Source organism: Scyliorhinus torazame, chromosome 7 (assembly GCF_047496885.1).
Source record: "Scyliorhinus torazame isolate Kashiwa2021f chromosome 7, sScyTor2.1, whole genome shotgun sequence".
Lineage (NCBI taxonomy): Eukaryota > Metazoa > Chordata > Chondrichthyes > Carcharhiniformes > Scyliorhinidae > Scyliorhinus > Scyliorhinus torazame.
The window spans coordinates 141,440,303-141,454,757 of record NC_092713.1 but is presented as its reverse complement, the minus strand read 5'-3'; the positions used below and the strand labels follow the sequence as shown (position 1 = coordinate 141,454,757).

The 14,455-nt window shown below is 44.2% G+C and overlaps 1 protein-coding gene across 3 annotated transcripts in view; it reads right to left on the bottom strand.

Moving 5' to 3' along the window:
• Nucleotides 1-13,710, bottom strand: part of LOC140426612 (uncharacterized protein C1orf21-like) — a 288,021-nt gene extending 274,311 nt beyond the window's left edge. The window contains exons 1-2 of one of the 3 annotated variants that reach the window (XM_072511601.1): nucleotides 13,533-13,699; nucleotides 5,840-6,005 (exon numbers count right to left, since the gene is read on the bottom strand). The gene's annotated coding sequence lies outside the window, so the exon portion shown is untranslated. Of the gene's footprint in view, nucleotides 1-5,839; nucleotides 6,006-13,532 lie in introns of all 3 variants that reach the window. The other 2 variants (XM_072511599.1, XM_072511600.1) reach the window with 2 other exon arrangements.
• Nucleotides 13,711-14,455: the final 745 nt, after the last annotated feature.

Sequence of the window (14,455 nt, the reverse complement as noted above, 5' to 3'; positions counted from 1 at the left end):
ACAGAAATAGAAAAGGTAAATATTATCTACATCTGTAACCCCAACCAAACTACAAGGACATTTCACTTATGCAGAGGTGACGTTCTTCGCTGCCCCCATATACGAGGACATGGTATCGACTCATGGAAGGTCATCAGGTTAACGGACAATGCAGGACTCATGAAGCAATTGCACCGGTCCCGGCGATGGGAAGGGAACATTGCATGGACATTGCCTTGTTTTTGGAGTACATGTAAATTTGAAATTTGATTTTGGATGTGTTAAGACTGGTGCCATAAAGGTAAAGTCAGGCCGTGAGGAGAGGGTAGGAAGAGGTTGGGAGAGAGAGAGGGGGACTAGAGAGAGGACGGAGCGTGAGAAGGGGAGTACAACTAGAACGTAGGTTACCAGGAGATATACTTAATTCATTTAGGACCCAGAATGAGGGAAACCTGGGCAGTATGAATCTCTTCTCCCAGATTTACCACCGCTTGTATGGTCAGGGACGGGTTGTCTGCTACCCGAACCCCACATCGGTGTCTCGGTTATTTTCTGTTTCACCGCTTTGGGGCACTCCCCAAACGGTGGTTCATTGTCAGCGCTCCAAGCCACCGCCCGAGCAAGTCACTCTTCCTTACGATCCGGGTTCAGCCCCACCGGCTATTTGCCTTCCCCTTCCTTGGGATAATTCCCACTCACAGTATGATAAGCTGCTTGGGGTAACTGGGGATTCGGAGGTTGGAAGGACTGGTTGATAAATATGGCCATGTATTTAGCAGTGGCACTCGGCTGCATCTTTGTGGGCCTGGCCATCCTTAAATGCATGATGGGTAAAATGCAGGGTGCACTGGAACAGATTGACGCCCCTAGAATCTTGGCTGTTAGGATCCACGAGGGTACAGTGGATGACGGGGTGCTGCAACAGGAATTGGAAAAGCAACGACGAATCTTCTTAGATGAGGGGCCGTAGCTACGGATTGGACCGATAGGTTATCATGAAATGATAAAAGGAGTGAATGAGGAATTGAATAAACGAATGTGATATAAAATAGTTAGTTCAAATATTAGTTACAATAATGTAGATGTGAGCCAGTCTGATAGTAGTGAGTTCACAAACAAAGGACAAAGGGATTCAGAAAGCATGGCAAGGATGGGGAAAAGGATGCTGGGCAACAAGAGGCCCAGGGTTAAGGAATGCAAAGTGAGCCAATCAGGATATATGGCCAGGTCAGGAGGTGTATCGGATGACCTATGGGAATCTTGTTGTGAAACTTGATGCCATTTGAATGAGATTTGTAAAGATTTATTTGTCTCCGATTGCACTTGGTTCTGGAGCTCCAGGAGACCGCTTGTGTGTTCTGAATCTCTGTGGAGCGAGTCAGCCTTGCAAGTTGGTTAAAAATAAATAATACTATACCTATAAATCCATCTCGAGTTTTATTGAGGCCAGACTGATGGGTAAAGAATTCAATATTGTCAGTTACACACAATGGCAGAGACTATTATTCCAAGGCGACAGCGAAGGTGGAGGTGTTTTTGAAGGCAGAAGTCCTGAGACTGGACTGAATTTGGACTTTTGATGGTTTTTGACTGAGTTTTTTGTTGTTTCTCTTTTGTTTTCTTGTACAGATGTTATGCTTAACTTTGTTTTTGATGTAATGGGGGTTTGTGTTGGGGTGTTTTGGAGGGATGGGGGGGGGGGCATTGGACTGGTCTGGTTTCGTTTACGATGTGGGAGAGGGGGCTCTGGCAGGGGCCACCATGCTAGCAAACGTATTATTGGCTAGTGAGCGGGAGCAAGGTGAAATCAGTGTGGTCAGGTTTTGATGAGCCAGGAAGGAGTGAATGGTGGTGGGGAGATGAGGACGATACATGGTGAGGTGTTTTCAAGAGGAAGTGGTCGAGGGGTTGCTGGGAAGGGGGGATGCAACAATGACTAGGGCGGGGGCTGGGTCCTGGCCCCGAAGCGGAGCCAAGAAGGATGGTCATGGTGGGAAGGAAGGGCGGTGTTGAGGTGAGAGACCCCCGGTCAGAGTGGTGACATGGAACGTATGAGAGTTGGGGGGACTGGTGAAGAGAGTGCAAGTTTTCTGCATTTAAAAGGGCCTGAAAGCAGACATGCTGCTGTTCCAGGAGACCCACCTGAGGGTAAAGGACCAGGTGAGGCTGAGGAAGGGCTTGGTGAGCCAAGTGTTCCATTCTGGCTTTGATAGTTGGGGGCAGCGGGTGGCTATACTGGTGGGTAAACAGGTGAGGTTCTAGATGGAGAAGGTAATGGCAGACCAGGGGTAGGTACGTGTTAATGACGGGTACGTTGGAGGGGAGGTTAATGGTGTTGGTTAGCATGCATGCCCAAAGTGGGACGATGCTGGCTTCATGAGGAAGATTTTAGCTGCCATACCGGACCAGGATACTCACCAGTTGATATTGGAGGGGGATTAGAATATGGTGCTGGACACAAGGATGCACAGGTCCTGGCCACGCTCACTGGTCGATTGGGGTGTGTGTGTGGGGGGGGGGGGGCAGAGATGTTAGCTGGGTTTATGAAGGAGATAGGAGGGTTTCTACACCCATGGGTCAGGGAATATTCGTTCTTATCACCGTTACATAAGGTGTACACGAGGAAAACCAAGACCGCAAGAAACTTCAGAGAGTCGTGTACACAGCCAATCCATCACACAAACCTGCTTCTTCCCTGCTGTTACCAGACTCCTAAAATGACCCTTTTATGGACTGACCTCATTAACACTACACCCCTGTATGCTTCACCCGATGCCGGTGTTATGTAGTTACATTGTGTACCTTGTGTTGCCCTACTATGTATTTTCTTTTATTTCCTTTTCGTGTACTTAAATTATCTATTGAGCTGCTCGCAGAAAAATACTTTTCACTGTACAATCGGTACACATGACAATAAACAAAAATCCAAATCCAGGATTGACTTTTTTGAGATAGGGAAGGCGCTGCTGACTGGGTTAAAGAAGGCGGACCATGCTCCGCACTGGGTGGGTGTGGTCTTAAGAGGAGGATCCAGTCCAGCGGCTAGATGTGGGCTTGTTGGCAGACCCAAATTTTTGCAGCAAGATGGGGAAGGTGTTGGAGGAGTATGTGGAGTTCAACTGGAATGGGGAGGTCTCATCGTTTGTGCTTTGGGAAGCATTGAAGGTGGTGGTGAGGGGGGAGGTCATCGCATTTAAAGTGAAGGTGGATAGGGAGGCTCAGGAGCAGCGGCAGCAGCTGGTAGAGGAGATTTTGGAGCTGGACGGAAGATATGCAGAGGATCCAGAGTTATTGCTGAGGAGGAAGGAATTGCAATCGAAGTTTGACCTCCTGTCTCTGGGAAGGGCGGTTCAGCATCTGAGGCGAGCACAGGGGATTGTGCACGAGTATGGTGAGAAGGCCAGTCGATTGCTGGCAGGCCAGCTCCGTTGGCAGGCAGCGGTGAGGAGAATTGTGCAGATTAGAGATGGAATGTGGTGGGGTTGTGATGGCTCCAGAGTAGGTGAATAGGGTGTTTGAGGACTTTTATCGGAGTTTATATATGTCGGAGCCGCTGGAGATTAGTCAGAGATGAGGGAGTTTCTGGAGCAACTGGAATGGCTGGAGGTGGAAGTGATGGCCAGGTTAGCAAAGCCATTGGGGGTGGAGGAAGTGAAGGCAACGATAAGGAAGATGCTGTCAGCTAAGGCACCAGGGCCGGATGGGTTCCCGGTGGAGTTCGATGAGAAGTTTAAGGACAAGTTGACACTGCTGATGGTGGAAAGAGGGTAGCCGGAGACAATGAGGCAGACATCTATTTCATTGTTACTTAAAAAGAAGGATCCAGTAGCGTGTGGATCATACAAGTCCATTTCTCTACTGAATGTGGATGCCAAGATATTGGCGAAGGTGTTGGCAGTGAGGCTAGAGAAGTGTCTCCCGAAGATTGGGGGGGGGGGGGGATCAGTCAGGGTTCATCAAGGGCATGCAGCTTCAATCAAATGTGCGACGGCTACTAAATGTGGTGCTTTGTCCAGCAGAGGGGAGGGAGTTAGGGGTGGTGGTGGTGTTAGATGTGGAGTAGGCATTTGACAGAGTGGAGTGGAGTTATTTGGTTGCTGTACTGGAAAAGTGTGTGACTTGGGTTAAATTTTTATGCAAGGATCCGATAGCTTGTGTGCGGATGAATGAGACGCAGTTGGCATACTTTAGGTATTTGTGGTTGCAGGTCGCAGGACTGGGCGCAACTCCGCAAGCTAAATTTCACTAGCCTGGTGGGAAAGGTGAAGGAAAATTTGGGAAGATGGGATAGCCTTTCTTGGTCTTTGGCTGGGTGAGTGCAGGCAGTCAAAATTAATATTTTGCCACTGTTTCGGTTTTTGTTCCAGTGTCTACCAGTCTGTTTGCCATAGGCATTTTTTCCAAAGGTGGATTGGCTAGTCTCACAGTTTGTGTGGGCAGGGAAGGTTGCAAGGATAAGGAAGGTGGTGCTCCAAAGGGGGTGGCAGTCAAGAGGCTTGGCTCTTCTGAATTTTTTGCACCACCACAAGAGCGGGCCTGGAGTAAGGAGACCGAGGCTCTGGGTGCAGATGGAGGTGGAGACTTGTAAGGGGTCAGGGCTGCGGGCTCTAGCAATGGGGCTTCTGCAGCTCACTCAGGGGAAGTATTCCAGGAATCCAGTAGTGGTAGCCACGCTGAAGATTTGGGGGCAATTTTGACAGCAATTAAAGTTGAGAGCAGGGTCGAGGGTGATGCGAGATTCCGGCGATGGGAGGAGAAGGGGGTAAAAGAGATGAAGAATCTGTTTCTGGAGAGGAGATTTGCACGATTGGAGGAGCTGGGGGTGAAGAATGGGCTGCAATGCGGGCAGGTGTGGAATTTCTCAAGGATGGCTTTCCCGAGCTTTCTGGTGGCACTGTTCTCCTCGTTGTTGGAGGAGGAGTTCTTGTACTTGGAGAAGATGAAATTTGCTCAGAGAGGGTATGTATGGTGGGGAAGCTATTTTCTTCAGCAGGGAAGTCCTGAGCAAGGAGGTACGACCTTATAATTAGAGCTAGGCAGTTCAGGCAAGATGTCAGGGAACACTTGTTCACACAAAGAGCAAATGAAATCAGAATCTCTTATCCCCGTAAAGGCATTGAGGCTGGGAGGCAAAGGTATTAGGGGGTTTGGAACTAAACCACAAAAATGTAATTAAGATACAGATCAACCAGCGTCTGATTTAATATCTGAACAGGCTGGAGGGACTGAATAGCTGACTCCCGTATCAAATGTTCCTCATCACAGGCTTTGGTCACAAAGTGAGTATGTGAAGCGATTATCTGAAATCTCTCTCCCAACTATATTATGATGTTCTGTAAAAACTATCACAATCCTCAACTAACAATGAGCAAAAAATATTGTAATGTACATTGGAAACATAACAGAAACAGCAAGATCAGAAGAGAAAACAAGTGGGCAAACCGGCAAGACCATGAACATGAAAAAGATAACTGAAAAAATAATACCATCACAATAACAGTGCATGAAACAAAAACAGCAGTTTTGTTATTTTGCTATGTCCTTATTCCAATTCTGCAGTGTGGTGAGGTAACAGCAGGCTATGCATCATTTCCCATTTGAGTGGGGTGAGACTTATGGCACTGAGGTTTAGCAGTCACGTAGTCACACGTTCACTTCCCCAATTTATACATCACCACCTTATCCAGCCTGCCACAACTATATGCAGCATCATTTCATGATGGCCGTCGAGTAAAAGATCACAGGCAGCTGGCAACGCAACACTACAGGTGTGTGCTTGTCGTTCAGTCTCCCAATGCCAAGACTGTGGGAAGTGCTGAGTGATGGCCAAAACTTTCCCGCTGAGGGAACATATACTCACAACCAAAAGCGACCCATACCACACTCGTACACCCTCCAGTATGCAGTCACCGACCAAGTCTTCCATCTATCTTCTCGGTCAGCAGCTTCACATTAAAGGAAGAGGACAAAGAAGAAAAAAGGGCTGTTGGGTTTCCTTTCCACTTCCATAAGGAATGCCACCAGACCTAAGAGACAAATGTTGACCAGGAATTGTGTGAACAGGAAATAATGAAAAGGATCTCCATCACTCCAGCTGCACTCAAAATAGGTTAGCTAGCTCACCAAGTTTATTCCATGTTTTAATAAAAGCAAAATACGGTGGATGCTGTAAATCTGAAGCAAAGTCATACGGACTTGAAACATCAACTCTGTTTCTCCTCCACAGATGCCGCCAGATTTGCTGAGTAATTTAATTTTTTTTGGTCTCTATTGTTAGGATCTGGAACCTTTGCCAAAAAATGTGGTGAATGCCAATTTCATAAATAATTGTCAGGGTAGTGAAGAGATAGAGTCATAGAGTTTTACAGCACAGAAAGAGGCTCTTTGTGGTTGTGCATACACAAAATACATGTCTATTTTGCTTTTATTAAAACATGGAATAAATTAGGTGAGCGAGCTAACCTACTTTGAGTGCAGCTGGAGTGGAGATTCTTTCCACTACTTCCCGTTCACAGTTCCTGGTCAATATTTGTCTCTTAAATCTGGTGGCATTCTTACAGAAGTGGAAAGGAAACTCAGCAGCCCTTTTTTTCTCCTGGAGTTTTCTTATTGGTTGTGCGGTCAAACACCTTTCTATTCTAATCCCATTTCCAGCACTTGGTCTGTAGTCTCGTACGCTATGGTGTTTCAAGTGCTCATCTAAATGCTTCTTAAATGTGTCAGTGTCCCCATCTCTGCCACCCTTTCAGGCAGTGAGTTCCAAATTCCCACCACCCTCTGGGTGAAAGTCCCTATGAAAGCTCCTGCTCCTTACCTTGGGTCTATGCCCCTCTACAAAAGAAAAAGGTTCTTCCAATCTATTCCATCTATATCCTTCAATTTTGTACACCTCGATGAGAATCCCCCCCCCACCTTCCCTGCTCTAAGGAAATCAAAAAGATACTCGAGGGGGAGTAACTTGCAGGTTTACAAACCAAAAATTGGAGTGTTGGTCAAATCCGGATTACTCTTTCAAAGAGCCAGTACAGGCACAAATGGTTCAAATGGCCTCTTTCCATATTGTAACGTCTATGATTATTACCAGAGCCATGTGCAAATTGGCATAACGTACATACAAATTAGAGAGGTGAACATAAAGCTCAAAGACTGGTGTGGAAAGAGTGTGTTCCACTTTGTGGGGCACTGGCTCCTGTACTGGGGAAAGTGGAGGCTGTACCATTGAGATGATTTATACCTGAACCATACTGTGACCAGTGTCGTTGCGAACTGCATAACTGGGGATGTAGAGAGGATTTTAAGCATAACAGAGGGTACAAGGGATTAAATGTGGAAATATGTGGTATATCAGAGAGGAAAATAGTAAAATGGGAAATGAGGGTAGGAGAATGGCATGAAGAACAGAGAGAAAAGATGTAAGAATGCACAAAGAATCAAGACTAGTTGTTACAAAGGTGCAAAGGTAACAAAAAGACAAACAAAAAACTCCATATCTGAATGCACGCAGCATTCATAACAAAGTAAAGAAATTAAAAGCGCACATTGTCAATAAATATGATCTGACAGCCATTATGGACATGCTGCAGAATGGCAAGGATTGGGTCCTGAATATTGAGGGCTATATGACATTCATGAAGAATAGAAAACAAGGTGGAGGTGGAGTGGTAGCGCTGTTAATCAAGGATGGCATTTGTGCAATAGTTAAGAGATTACCTTTGTCCAAGGGGAGGTGCTGGCAAATGGTACTGTCACTCGATTAGTAATCATTTACTGGATTTAAATCCCACCACAGCAGATTGTGAATTTGAACTCAATAAAAACTGGGTGACCATGAAACCATTGTCAATTGTTGTAAAAACCCATCTGGTTCACAAATGTCCTTTATCTGCCATCATACCTGGTCTGGCCCACGTGTGACTCCAGATCCATAGCAATGTGGTTGACTTTCAAATGCCCCTCTGAAATGGAGGGATAGTGATGGGCAATAAATGCTGACCCAGCCACCGATGCTCACATCCCATAAATGATTTTATAAAAGGATCTGGATGTAGATTGTTTTCGGTGAAGAAGAAGAACAGTAGGGGAAAGAAGTGACTCGTGGCAGTGGTCTACTGGCCCCCTTACAAAGACCACAATGTAGGACAAAGTATACAAGAAGAAATACTGGGTGTTTGTGATAAAGGGATGGCAATAATCATAGGTGACTTTAATCTACATATAACCTGGAAAAATCTTATTGGCAGTAGTAGCTGGGATGAGGAGTTCATAGAATGCTTTCAAGGTTATTTATTTGAACAGTACGCTTTGGAACCAACCAGAGAGCAATTTATACTAGATTAGTATTGTGTAATATGACAGGATTAGACAACCTTAGAGTGAAGACAAGACATCCCCCAAGTAGAAGAGACCACAATGTAATTGAACTTTACTTCCAGTTAGAAAGGAAGAGGAGTTCTAAGACTAGTATTTTAAACTTAAATAAGGGCAACTATGTGGACATTAAAGCTAAGCTAGCTAGGGGGGTAAAATGAATAGAAAAGAAGTGGCAGACATTTAAGGGGGTAATTCAGAATACTCAGAATAAGTATATTCTTGCAATGAAGAAAACCCCCATGATTAACAAAATATGTTCGGGAAAGCATCAAACTTAAGGAAAAAGCATATAACTGCACGAAGGTGAGTGGCAGGTCAGATGATTGGTCAGAATATAAAGAACAGCAGAGAATAACTAAAAAATTAAGGACAAAAAAAATAGAGCTCGAGAGAAAGCTAACTAGAAATGTAAAGAATTTCAACAGGTATTTAAACAGGAAAAGAATATTTAAAGTGAGTGTTGGTCCTCTAGAGAGTGAGAATGGGAAGTTAATAGATTTTGAAGGAAATATCAGATGAAATGAACAAATATTTTGCTCTCTCCTCACTACAGAGACAATAAGAAACATTCCAGTAATAGCTGTAAATCAGGAGGTGGAGGGGGGAGAGGAACTTGGTGATATTGAAATCACTAGAGAAGTGGTACTGAGCAAACTGATGGAGCTGACAAGTCATCGGGTCCAGATGAACTTGATCCTTGGGTTTAAAAGAGGCGGCTAATGAGGTAGTAGTTGGGTTGGTGTTCATTTTCCAAAATTCAAAAGATTCTGGATCGGTTCCATCAGACTGGAAAGTAGCAAATATAACTCCTTTATTCAAGAAGGTGAGGGAGGCAGAAAACAAGAAACTATAGCCAGCTAGCTTGACGTCTGTCATGGGGAAGGTGTTTGATTCTGTCATTAAAGAGGTTATAACTGGGCACTTAGAAAATCTCAAGATGATCAGGAAGAGTCAGCATGGTTTTATGAAAGGGAAATTATGCTTAACAAATTTAATACAGTTCTTTGAAGGAGTTATATGTGCTGTAGATAGAGGGGAGCCTATAGACATATTGTACCTTGATTTCTAAAAGTTATTAAATAAGGTGCCACATCAAAAGATTATTGCAGAAAAGGAAAGCTCATGGTGTGAGGGGTAACATTAGCTTGGACAGAAGATTGGTTGGTTGGCAGAAAACTGAGGGTATGTGTAAATGGGTCATTCTCTGATTGGCAGGATGTGATGAGTGGAGTCCCCCAAGTGGTGTGCTGGGACCTCATCTTTTTTCAATTTACATCAATGACTGAGGTAAGGTGAGTGAAGGCCTGGTAGCTAAATTGCAGTTGACACAAAGATAGGAAGGAAAGTATGCTGTGAAGCCAAAAGGAGTTTGTGGATGGTTATAGATAGGTTCAGTGGGGAAAAATCTGGCAGATGGGAGTATAATACGGCCAAATGTGAAGTTGTACCCTTGAACAACTGAAGTATTGCTTAAACAGAGAATAGCTGCAGAATTCTGAGGTGCAGAGGGATCTAGGTATTCTCATGTATAAGTCACAAAAGGTCAGTTATGCAGGTTTAACATGTATTCAAGAAGTCTAATGGAATACTATCCTTTATTAGGAGAGGAATTGAACAGAAAAGTAAGGATGTGATGCTTCAGTTATACAATAGAAGTCTTACAACACCAGGTTAAAGTACAACAGGTTTTTTTCGATTCACTAGCTTTCAGAGCACTGCTCCTTCCTCGGGTGAATGTCCTCACATTCACCTGAGGAAGGAGCAGTGCTCCAAAAGCTAGTGAATCAAAACAAACCTGTTGGACTTTAACCTGGTGTTGTAAGACTTCTTACTATGCTCACCCCAGTCCAACGCCGGCATCTCCACATCAGTTACACAGGACATTGGGGAGACCACATCTCGAATACTGTGTGTTTTATTCTCCTTATTTAAGGAAGAATGTAAATGCATGGGAGGTGGTTTACTAGATTGATACTTTGAATGAGTGCGTTGTCTTAGGAGACTAGTTTGGACAGGATGTGATTTGACCGATTTAAAATCCTGAATGGTCTTGACAAGGTGGACATGGAAAGGATGTTTCCTCTTGTGGGTGAGTCCAGAACTAGGGGATACTGTTTTAATATTAAGAGTTGCCCTTATAGGACAGTGGTGGGAGACATTATTTCTCTCAGAGTGTTGTGGGACTTTGGAACTCTCAGCCTCAGAGGGCAGAATCATTGAATATTTTTAAGACAGAGGTAGACAGATTCTTATTGGGCAAGGGGCTCAAATGTTATCAAGGGTAGATGGGAATGTGTAATTCGAAACACGAACAGATCATCCATGATCTTATTGAATGGCGGTGCAGGCTCGAGGGGCTGAATGGCCTACTTCTGTTCCTATTTCATATGTTCATATAATTCTATGATGCTTCTTACTCCCACAGCAATTACAGACTTTTACATTTCAACTGTGGATCTCACATAGAAAGCAGAAAATAATAGCAAAATATGAGCAGGGAGGAAACTCAAACTTGGGGGGGCAGAGTGACAAAACTGAAGTAGGTTGGGAATGCTGCAGTTGGATATGCTAATAAGTGATAAATGAGAGGGAAAATACAAAGAGAAGAAAGATGCAACCATTATATCCATCGCCACATTGACAATCCCAGAATTCTTGACTCTCTCAGAAAGAATCAGTTCCTCTCGTTCCAGACACATTTTAATAAAATATCCATGCTATTTCTCTGGAGGGCCCAATGTTAATTTTTCCCAAAAAGGTAACAGGAATAGGTTAACATTGGTCACCTAAGTAACAGTATAGTTTTACATTTTAAAATGTGAAAACTAAATTCAAAAACATACACTAAATTGATTTTAGTCCTAAACATTAATATTCTTGCCTGGAATGAATTGCTAAATTATCCTGACACGAGAATTAATATGAAATGTGATAAACCACATCAGGAAGCTTCACATAGTTACTGCAGGCCTCAAGAAGCAAGCAGATGACGACAATTTATTGGCAACAAAAATGGTGACCAAATTGAAGCTTTTTAAACAGATACAGGTTCCGCAAGAAAGTGTTACAAAACTCAATGGTCCAGATTTTGCTGGAGTGGGGCATGTCAAATTGTGTCCCCCTTGGGTATTTTCCTTCACCTTTCAGCCTAAAAGGCAACAAGTTGTTTTGTGTGTGGTCTGATAACAGCGCACCAAGGACATCTGAGACCCTGGTGAGGAGTGAGACCAAAAGTCTATTTCTTTAACCAATTAGAATTGAGAAAGAGACTGAGGAATGATGGGAATTGAAATTGGGTGAATTAAGAGTTAAATTGATGGATGATCTACACACTGATATCAACAAGCGCTATTTAACTCTCAATTATTTCGGTAGAAAAATCTGTTTCGGCAAGAAGAGCTAGGCCTAATCTTTTTCTTGATGTCACACACCAGCGACTCCAACATCTCATGATACCACCTCCAATCCTGGGTTATGACTAAGTTTGCAAAGAAAGGTTTGCCAAACACCTCTGCTCCTCTTAAATCTGCAATGAAAGTAAATTCCGACATTTCCCCAAACTTGGGCAGCACAACAAAAAAATGGGCCTCATATTCATTGGATTCGCAAAAATGCCCCCCCCCCCCCCCCACCCCCACCCCCACCCCCACCCCCACCCATCCCCTGAAGGACAAAAGACCTTAAATATCCTTTCAGAAATTTCCGCAACAATTCTACAAGAAGGTTCAAATAGAGATCACAAACCGATTTGTCAATTATGCCACAAACATGAATTTTATGATGAACACATCATCAATTAAGGTGAGGAGCAATAGGGGAGAGGTGTTGCACAGGGCAACAAAATACCTTTTGATTCATTGCCACAAATTTAATACCCTCCATATATTCGAGGGGAATTTCACAAATAGCATCCAGATAAAATAGAACTGGGCTTTGTGAAACTTAGTGTAATTTTCCCAGATCAGAATGGTTTAGCATCAGCTACCAACTGCAGATCAGGAGCACAATCCACTTGACGAGTTGCAATACAAATGTGTGCTGTGCAGAAAGTAGCATCATTTCAAAGATTATGAATAAACTAGCAGACACATCTGACTCAATTCTGAAGTTATATTTACCCACGCAACTCATGGATGTATGGTGATGTGTCATACATTTTCCTGGAATTTGTTAGAAGGTCTGTACAAACCATTCATAACTTGGCCATTAAACTTAAATTGTACCCTTCCCCCCCATCCCATCCCCACACCCACCATCATCATCCCTCCTCCTCCCCATAGACATAAATTACGTTTACCAGTTCTCTATAGAGACCTCTGTACACCACACGTCCAAATGCACATTCAGCTGTAACTGGTACAACCATTCCCGCAGTCATCTATTTGTTTCCCGTAGTAATGACTGAACCTCTTAATGCTATGGCATATGAATTAGTGGAAATCTTTTTTTTAAAACGTGAATTGAAATGAATTCATGATTAATACATTTTCATATGGCTATTCCGCCAGTTACACACCCCCTCTCTCCTCCCTACCTACCCGAATTAACACGAACGATCCAAATATTAAGTGGAGTTCTCTGAAATTGTCTCTTGTTCTGCAGCGTGAAAGGTCCAGGAACCTACAGTTGTCTGAATCTGTGCTCATTATAGCCGGGATCTCATCCAACTATAAGGTAGTCGACTCCCAGAGGCCTGCTAAGGACAGCCCCACAGGAAACCACTCGTCATAAGCTCGCCAAAGAATCATATTCTTCCCACATAAACACTGGGTGGAAATGTTCTTACCTGTGCATTAACGCTCTTAGAAAAATAAATCACTGATAATCACTTAACACACTTCCGATGCTCATGCTGCGTGCAAATCACATCATTAAGCATGATTTCCCGTATCAAATGTTTTTTTTCAGCCAAGGAGGAAAATTTACAATTGCAACACCCCCCTAACACACACACGTTTCATATGTTGGATAGTGAATGGAAGAAGATGAGAGGAGTTAAAACAGAACACAGAAACGACAAAGATGGTTCTCAATTGCTGCAAATGCATTTATGAGGGAAATCTGATCAAACAGCCTCTCTCCTCCCCTCCCTTCCTTTAACCAGCTTCCTCACCACACACGAGCCACAGGACAAAGGAGTTTAAGATTTACAAAAACACTCACAAAATAGGAGAATAACTCACCGGGTCGCTGATTTTATTCCTTTGCAAAGGGAAGCAGGGAGTGTTGTTATTGTTTCACAGACAGCTTGTTCTCTGTGTGTATGTGTGTCTCCAGCCGGCTGCGTCTCCCGTACTCTGACTGACTCGCGGCAGCAGCGCCGGCGGGCGGGAGACCCGGCGCTAGACCTGAGCAGCCGACAGCAGAGACACCAATCACAGTGAAGGCGAATGCCATGAAACCATGGAGACAGGGAAAAAAAGCCCCCAGAACTTACTGTACGTGCAACCCAATCAAGCTGCTTCTTTATGTTCCCCCTCACGGCAGCTGTTTATTCTGTTGTTGCTTTTACCTCCAAGAAACATTTTTACAAACAACCAACGCTTGATAAATGGTCCCTCTTTCCTTCCTCCTTCCCTCCCGAAGCTCCAGTGAGTGGAGCAGCACCAGCCAAGACGCTTGGGCTAATTGCAGTGTAGGTTCCTTCAAAATGCAAGATCCCCCTTGAAATCGTGATCCTCCAGTACTATAATTATAGTGGCTCAGGGAGGTGGTTTAGCCACTGTAATTGCAATCTCAGTGGCAGTTTATTCTTCAGACGTGCACAATAGCAAAAACGTTTTCCAACTCTGAGCAGAATGTGTGCAACGCAATTGCTTCTATTCCGGCAGGAGGTTGGCACCGACGGGCTTCGCTTCCAAGTCAGCAGGTGTCCAAGGAGAACCTGGACCACACCAAGTGTCACTACATACTGAGGTTCTACCTGTCCCCGGTGTTACGAAGGATGGGCCTGGCCTCATTGCCGCGGAACGCTCCAAGAAGTTGGACCGTGCCGTACCACCTGTCCCTCGTGCAAAGGTTTTTGAAGAAAAACACCTTTGACCACAAGGCAATGAAGCAGTGGTCAGCACGTAATGTCCTCGAGGCCCTCAGGGAAAAGCAGACT